The sequence below is a fragment of the Panthera uncia genome (genome assembly GCF_023721935.1).
Source record: "Panthera uncia isolate 11264 chromosome B2 unlocalized genomic scaffold, Puncia_PCG_1.0 HiC_scaffold_24, whole genome shotgun sequence".
NCBI classification, from domain to species: domain Eukaryota; kingdom Metazoa; phylum Chordata; class Mammalia; order Carnivora; family Felidae; genus Panthera; species Panthera uncia.
This window is the reverse complement of record NW_026057580.1, coordinates 64,900,526-64,907,229: the sequence shown is the minus strand read 5'-3', so window position 1 is coordinate 64,907,229 and position 6,704 is coordinate 64,900,526.

Sequence of the window (6,704 nt, the reverse complement as noted above, 5' to 3'; positions counted from 1 at the left end):
TTTTCTGCATTTTTTCAAATATTTAAGAATGAGCATTACTTTTATAATCAGAAAAGAAGTTAAAAATTAGGAGAGGAAGGGTGCCTGGGTGGCTCAGTCAGTTAAGCATCCGACTTCAGCTCAGGTCATGATTTCGTAGTTTGTGAGTTTGAGCCCTGCGTCGGGCTCTGTGCTGACAGCTCAGAGCCTGGAGCCTGCTTCAGATTCTGTGTCTCCCTTCTCTCTACTCCTCCCCCGCTCATGCTCTGTCTCTCTCTTTTTCAAAAATAAATAAATGTTAAGTTTTTTAAAAAATTAGGAGAGGAGCAGAAGAATGCTATTTTTTTAAACACCTATCACATTTTAATTTGGATTCCTAAAATTAGAGAGGTTTTGTTGTTCTATCATCAGAAATGCTAGATTCTAAAATGTAACATGCTTTGAGGGAGAATCATGTAGCAGGAAATTCTCCTTTACAAAACTGTCTACTTGATTAAAATTTTACTTAAAAATCTTTATTAGTTGCACCTAGGTAGCTCAGTCGGTTAAGCATCTGACTCTCGATTTCAGCTCAGATCATGATCTCACAGTTTGTGGAAAGGAATCCCAAGTTGAGCTCTGTGCTGACAGCATGGAGCCTGATTGGGATTCTCCTTCTCCCTCTCTCTCTATCCCTCCCCCCACTCACTCTCTCTCTCTCAAAACACAGATAAACATTTTAAAAAAAAGATTTTCTTCTTAAAAAAATCTTTATTAAAATCCGGTAATCATCTCTGATGGTAAAGTTCTAAGATTGACTTAACTAAGCCCTCCTCCTGGCTCCCTCCCGCCTTTGACTTGATCAGCTAGCTCCTGTCCAGCAGTGTGATGAATTAAATGTATGACAGATATGACAGGTGAGGAGTGCATGGAGGGGCTTAACCAGCAGGGATAAGATAAAGCCCCCATTTAAGAACAAAGCCCCCTCCAAAGCTTGCCCATTAATGACCATGAACAGAATCTCTTCACTTGTCCCATTTGGAAGGAGCAAGTGGAAACTACAGACAATGTGTGGTTACGTGGGACGGCTGTTTCTCCAAGGGCCTCTCAACTAACTAATTGAAAATCCTTGATTTTCTGCTAAACACGTCTGAAAGACAGGCTCAGCTTTCCACGGCCGTGAGTGAGGCTGCTTTTCAATGTTATAGTAATACAATAGACTTAAATTTACCGCGGGACTAAGTGGAATTACTGTATATAAACCATAATATCTATCTGCAGGGATCCAGCTAAGCCCTACAGAGACAAGTCCAGCAGGGCAAATCCAAGGAATTTTGGAAGTCAATCCATTAGGATTACCAAGCAGCCCCTGATTTTGGAAGTCATAGGCTCGATCTATGGAAGCAATGAAGTCTCAATCTTCTTTTATCCTAACCTCTTATCTGCAGGCCTATTGACCCAGTTTTTATTGAAAATAAACTGATAAACTGCAGATGACACTGTAATTATATTCTGCAATGTTGACATGTCATTACTGGGAAGGCAGCCTAGGCACATATGAACTTTTGTGCAGTCATCAAAAACATACTTTGGATAGCGATTTGCATACAAAAGTGTAGCCCTCTTAATACATGTTCACAGTAACCTGAACACTGCTGATGATACATGATGCTAACAATGCACAGAAGGAAAACTGAATTGCTGGTTATGATCTCCTCCCTCAAGACTTTCAGTCACGTTTCATTGCAGCTCAACAACACGAGGCTTTGTACAAGGGGCATGATTACAGGATGCTCTCGGAAAATGTACCGTCATCTAGGGTCTAGTTCTTATAGACTGATTTGTGTGGGAGCACAAATTATTTTTGAATAAATAAGTTCAACTAGGAGCACCTGGGTGGCTCAGTTGGTTAAGTGTCCGACTTCGGCTCAGGTCATGATCTCACAGTTCATGGGTTCCAGCCCTGCATCGGTCTCTGTGCTGACAGATCGGAGCCTGGAGCCTGCTTCGGATTCTGTCCCCCTCTCTCTCTGCCTCTCTCTCTCTCTCTCTCTCTCTCTCTCCCTCAAGAATAAATAAACATTAAAAGAAATAAAAAATAAATAAGTTCAACCAAAAGACTTCAAAGCTGTAGACATCCTGCCAATACTCTGGAGATAAGATTACATTTGATGGGAGTTCTTGATCATTCCTGTGGTCTGTGCAAGGTTAGTCACATTAACAGCAGCTCTGGCTGGCAGAGGTCCTGCTGAAGACAAGCTAAAAACATAGCAGGGAGCATCATCTCTCTTCTACAGGTGAGGATACAGCAACTCAAGTAAGCAATTGCTCCAAGCTCAAAGAACAATTCAGTGATTGGGGTGAGAACCTACCCAGACCTGTGCGACACCAAAAGCCTTTCCCCCTGCTGTTCCTCTCACCCCACCCCAGTGGAAATATCCTGATCCACACAAGCTTGTATTTCTGCATCTGTGAGAACTCTGGCTAAGTGAGCATTCTTTCCTTCTCACGAAGGAGAACCAGCTATGGGAACGTCTGGAACAGCAGGACCCAACTTATGCCTGCACTGCCAGGAAAACTGGACAGAGGGTTTTCCTGCACAGAGGCCAGCATACCCCCGGCACCGCCTGCCCGTGCTCAGACAACGCGCACTCGTTCTCGCACTTTCTTCCTCCAGTATCACACAGGAGTACGATTACTCAGATATTCCCCAAGACATCAGATGCAAGCCGTGTGGCAAGTACTCTTCAAGTCTCTGTACCTGGACCCATTGCAAAACCTTCCACCTGCATTTCAACAGCTCAAGCCCTTCCCTACTAGTGGAGTGTTTCACTGACAACCTGTGAGAGCGATCGCCATTGCAGCCCTGCAAACAGGCCTGGATTTTGTCTGTCTCCAGCTCAACACCCAGAGAGGACACAGTGTACTACAGCCACATACACATTCAGGCAAACCTCTCTCGGGCCTTATCTGCGTGACAAGACTTAACTTTCACCACAGGGGCTGGCCTCTCAAAAGGAATAGTCACAACTGAATTACCGTCTCTTTCTCCTAGACAATTACTGTTTAATCCTGCCTCCAGCTGATATTCATTGGTGGAAACACAATGCTATTTTTAGACAGGACCGTGATTTCTCCCTTTCATCTATGAGAGATGTACTACCTCTTCCAGTCAGGTCCATCCCAGATGCTGGCATTGGGGTAAGATTTTAGTAGAAGGGCATTACTGCTCTTTGCAAAGTGAGTTCCCTGAGACAGTTTCAAATTCAAAGCTCGCTCTGTTAAAATGTAGAAGTAAACGGAGTATAGGCTAAATCCCCACCAGCCATACTCTTGACACAATGACAGAAGGTAATTCGCTTTAAATTGGACTAGCGCACAAGAGGGAAATTAACGAAAATGACGAAAAAGGTTTTTGACGCATTTGTGCTTCCTGCTCTCCATTTCTCAGTTTATCCTCACTCCATTCTTTTGAATCTCAGACCAACAAATGCTTTGATCAAGAACTTGATTCAGCATGTAGAAAACTTAAAATGGAATTTCTAGAATTGACCAATAAATATTTTTTGGTTGATCATAATGCCTATCTTTTGTATTTTTCTAATTTTTAGAAATTATTTTTCAAGGAACCAGGAATTGCTACATTGATTCGTTATCTTTATACAGGAAATCGTGCCTTAGAGGAAAAAAAAAGTATCACCCAGAGCAGGCAATCGCACCTGATTCTTAAATACCTGGAAATGTGGAGAAAACTCATGCCTGATGTATTAGTAATTCGTGTCCTTGTTTTTAAATGTGTCTGTTCATTTATTGAGTGTGGAGTGGGAGACAGTTAGAGGCAGAGTATAGATTAAGATCAGAAACACTCTACCAACTTTAGATATAGTAGTCGGTGCCAAGACTGCCTGTTCTGTAGCCAAGATGTGAAAATATTGGGGGTGCAAATACTTGTACAAGGCAGCTTTTGATAATCCAAGCGCATTATTTCCCCTGGCAATTTTTTTTTGCCGTTTGAAGAATGATCTGGAAAGGAGGTGTTGAGTTAGTTTACATTGACCTCAGCCTGACCTGGAGGTAGAGGTTTTAAGAGCCGAGCGGTGACCACAGTCAGAAAGCCCCGGGAAAACATCACGAGGAAAGGACTGCATTTACGGGGACCCAAGAGTCACCCCGCCATTCTTTTTGCAGATGGAGGGCATCCTTTTTACCCTTTAGGGGGAAGGGAATCCATTCATCTTCATTAGGCTGTTTTTGGGGTGGGGGCTAGGGGTGGAAGGAAAGGGGACTGCCATTTCCTCTGGCTCTTAAAAACAGAAGCCAGCAGTGATTATTCATTTCAACCACAGTGCCCCCAACCAAATCCTCCCAGGGCAACCAACGGAGAATCAACCTGGCCTAACACGTTAGCAGCTCTCCTATTAACCAGCTGTTGCAAGGTGAACGGCAGCAAGCCACAACTTAGTCAAAAGCTGCAATTTAAAAAAGTGTATGTGTTGGGGGAGGGCAAAGGAAATGTAAAAGGGTCTAAATTGATTCATAACCTTTTCTATACAGGAATATCTCCCATCCGAACAATTCCATTTCAAGGCTGTTTCCCTCTTGGAAAATGGCCAGGAGCAGCCAATATTTTTTTGTATACATTGCACCTCAATTACTCTGGTGAGATTTTGCTTTCCCACACCCCCATCAGCAACTCCACTGGCAGTGGTCTCTGGAGCACTAAGGAAATGCATCTCAAATTGTTTTGTAGTAGAAGTCAGTGGAAAGGTCAATTTCAAGGCAGGAGTTTGCAAGTTATGGAGTAATCTCATGGAAGAAGGGGTTACACATTTTCCTTCTCTATGAGAAGGAAGATAAATAGATTTAGAATGAACTCTATAGAACAAAGACATAGAAAATTACCCCTTGGTAATTAGATCTCAAAGAATAAAAAGAAATACTAACTACACTTAACAATGATGTGTTCCAACATATGTAGCAAAAATGTATTTTCAAGATTCTACAGCTAGTTTCAAATTTGAGATAATCAAAAACTTCTTTACCAATATCCCGAGAGAGTTATAAAAAGCAAGATATGTAGAGAATTGGGGCTAAGAGTTTTTCTGTTTTGATAGATACGTCCTACTGATCAGTGTATTATTTACAACTTCATCAACAGCCGTTTTCCCCCCATTCTTGCCTATACTGACATCTTTCAGCTATTACTTTTGGCAGTCCAACAAGCAAAATGGTATGGGGTGGTTGGTTTCATATCAGGATAGATCCTCTCCTGAATATATCTTGCAAGTGTGCTTTAGGACCTCTCTACTTCATTTCCAGGCTTCTTGGACAGGTTTATGCTCTAAGTCCCTTCTCTAAAGTAGAAACTGATTGGGACACCTGCCTGGCTCAGTCAGTAGAGCACATAACTCTTAATCTCAGGGTTGTGAGTTCAAGATCCATTCTGGGTGTGGAGCCTACCTAAAATAAAATAAAATAAAATAAAATAAAATAAAATGAAATGAAATAAAATAAAATAAAATAATAAGGTAGAAACTGATTGTGGATAGGCCAGGGCTGAATTTGCCTGTTGGATATTATTACCATCTCCTATTGCCTCTGAAATGCATGAAGACCTCTGCCTCTAATTAGGTGAAAGCTTTGAGCACATCACTCAATGTCTCTGAGCCTCAATTTCCTTATTAAGACCCTCAAACTTAACAATAAGTAGAGTGCCCTTATACTGCAGTAGTTGTTGCTAGAGATAGCTGAAATGAAGTGGAGGAACTTAGAATCTAATTGCAAACTAGATAACATACTTGAAATAACACTGGGGTTATGAGACATAACTATCATGCCCAACACAGAAAAATCAGTCAGAAGGAAAGCCAGGGACATTCTGGGTGGGGTGGCAACTCTTGAGCCAGATGTTTAAGGACAGGGAGGATACGAATTGCTGGAAGATGTTCAGTCCAGGGTACTGGAACTAGTTTAACTGTTTGGGCTGAACATTGGGCTGACATTGGCTAAACCCCCCAAAAAGGGACAGGGAGTATGGCATTAGGGGCTGGGGTTGGGGTTCTTGCTTCTTGTGCTGCTTCTAGATCATCTCTTTCCCCCTCCAATCCTTCTTCTGAGGAACAAGACATCATGCATCTGCTAAACCTCAGCTCATCTCCATCGTCCACAGAACTCCTGGTCTATCCCCCTTATTGACTGAAGACTTTTGCATCTGGCTCCCTGTTACTTCTTATTACCTCTGATATCACTTGATCTCTTCTTCCTATTCACCTCCCACCCCTCCCACCCACTCCCATTCCACTTAATGGAATCACACGAGAAGCATACTTCCTCCAAGCCTCTCTCTAATCTCCTCCTCTCCAATCTTCCCACATTGTCTTTACTATCCTGACTCCAAAAATTCCTCAGGTCACATCAAATCTTCCAATTCAATGACAAGTTGCCCTACTTTGTCACTTTCTGTTATTTACCTCTTATCCTGACTCCCCTCACCAACCAACTTCTAGTCAATGATCTATCTTCTCTTGCATATAATTTTCAGTTGCATGGTCCCTCTTCTGTCATACTTACCCCAATCCCCAGTACTCAGAGTTGTCTCTATCTACAGACTCTACTTCTTTTTCATTCCAAACTCTCCCCAGTCCACTGCAGTCAAGCTTTCATTCCCACAATTGCACTGAAATCACATCTCCCGTTCACAAATGACGTCCATCTTGGTGAATGAATGGGCAATTTTCTGTCTCATC